This window comes from Pleurodeles waltl, chromosome 1_2 (genome assembly GCF_031143425.1).
Source record: "Pleurodeles waltl isolate 20211129_DDA chromosome 1_2, aPleWal1.hap1.20221129, whole genome shotgun sequence".
In the NCBI taxonomy this organism is placed as follows: domain Eukaryota; kingdom Metazoa; phylum Chordata; class Amphibia; order Caudata; family Salamandridae; genus Pleurodeles; species Pleurodeles waltl.
Window position 1 is genome coordinate 605,561,574 of NC_090437.1, and position 2,408 is coordinate 605,563,981.

Consider the following 2,408-nt stretch of genomic DNA (forward strand, 5'->3'; position numbering starts at 1 on the left):
CCATTAATGGTTGGAAAGGTGAATGAACATAATATTGTGGAAAAATGATACTACCTGACTCACCTGTTATTGCACTCCCACTCACTTAAATGGATTGTCACCATTACCAAGCCATATCTATCAGCTTTGACAAAAGACAGATCAAAAAGACAGCAAACAGTGAACATTGAAGTGAAAAACCTTTGCCTTGCAAACACGATTGCCGAGCAACTTCTGATACTTTCACAATTGTCCGGTATCACTCCAGGGTAACACAGCAAAAACCCAGCCCTGTGATGCCTTGATTTTCTTGCTGACTTTCTCCCTCTGTCACTAGAGCAAGGCCACAGGAGACTTTGGTAACTAGAATTTAAAGTAGCTGGTTTTATAGGCACAGTGTATAATTGTCCACTTTGAAGCACACCGCAAGTAGCAAATGGTTTAACTGGGGTGATAGTCATTCAATGGAAAGCCCACGTTTAGAAAAACACTGTCTTAATATTAACCTCCTGACTGCTAGGGCTACTCCCCAGTACTATGCCTTGTTTTGGATTTTAGGGGTAACATTTTTTCCACAAAAGGTATTCATGCCAAGTTCGTGTCCTTTTTTCTAACATCCTGGGCTTTTAAAAGTATCCAGAGTTTGTAGATTCTTCTAGAACTAAGTGAGAAACTTTGCAAAACAGCTTTATTTTGGTTATGATGTAAAAAATTGAAAAAAGTGTTGTTCGAGAAGGTGAATGTTTTCCTCTAACAATGGCATCAGCGAAAGGTTTGCTGTGCTAGGATTTCCATCTTTCCAGCTTTAAGGAGCAAGCAGAGTTGTATCAAAGCCCTTTCTTGATCTTTTTCCTAGGAAGCGGTCCATTTTCCCTAATTTTTGTGGTTTCAATCTGCTTGAAGATTATGGTTAAAACAGATATGAAACCCATGGTTGACTCTAGTAAGTTTTACATTTATGAAAAGTAGACAAAAACCTGATGCCTGAATTCAGCAAGGGGTAATTTGTGTAGCTCTCTCAAGGTTCTTCCAAAGAAACTAACCATAGAAAATTAGCAAGAAAGAACAGGCTTTTTAGGCAGTGTATTCTTTCTTCTGTACGTTTTTGCCATGTGATGCACAGAGCAAACAATTGAGTTACAATTTACAATAACGTTGCAGTGTATATCATCTATACAGCAATTCATATGGTAAAATAAAAAGAGTGAAAATTGGGTGTGAAGGAAATCTATGCATTTGTGAAATGTAACATAATATTTAGTTTAGGAGCAGTAGCTATTTTGATACCTCTGAATTACTTATTATCCATTCTATCGTGATTCACAGGTCATTTTGCAAAATGTCTTCTTTCCTGCACACTTGCTTACATTTGAAAGTCACAAATGGAGATAATTTAAATTTGGTAATACCAAATGTTCAACTATTCTGTGTTCCCACACATCTCCCTATAAATATGGTAGATGAGTTGTGTGGCTTAGCCTAGCGCCTGGAACAATAAACAGCTCAAGACGCAACCTGGAGATATCACATTTCACTTAGCAAAATCAAATATTTTTTTTACAACGTGAGTATCCGTCCAATTTGAGCCCCAGCTCTGCTGCCATACAAGGAAATATACCCGATCATGAAATTTCTGAAAACTAGACCTCTAGGGGAGTCCAAGGTGGTATGACCTGTTTGATTCCCACATAAAGATATTACCTAGAAGCCCTTGCAACCTCAAACGTGGTCTAAAAACATACATTTTCCTCACGTTTCTGTGAGAGAATCTTCTGGAATCTGTGGGGATCAAAAAAGATCCACTACTCAGCGTTCCCACATGTTTCCAGATACAAATGGTACCCCACTTGTGAGGGCAAACCTAGCGCCTCTGAAAGGGAACCACCTAAAATCAGGAGTGGGCGTAGCTAGCATATTTTCTGTCACGTAATTGTACAAAATCGCTACAAAATTACACAATATTACATGGAATTACATGAGGTGTGTAATTCAGCATTTAGCACTGTTTCCTAGTGCAAAATGTACCCCTGCACCTAAAACAGACATGAGGATACATTTTGTGTTAAGATAAAGGTGCTAAATGCAGCAGAGCACAAACAGCTGGATGCATTTTGTGTTAAGATAATGGAGCTAAATGCAGCAGAACACAAACAGCTGCAGCCTGTAGCGGGTTTCCAAGCTAAGTTTGTTGTTCCTGTACTCCTGCAGCCTGTAGCAATTTTGCAAGCTAAGTTTTTTGTTTCTGTGCTCCTGAAGTAGGATTATTGTGCCAAATTACCTATACCTACACAAAGTTTCGTAATCATGTAATTCTTGGTAATCTAGTGTCAAAAGAGTAACGCAAAATTACCAACATTACTCCTATCATGCAAGTGTAATTAAAATTTTGGCTAGACTTACCCAAAACACAACATGGACAGACCAAATTT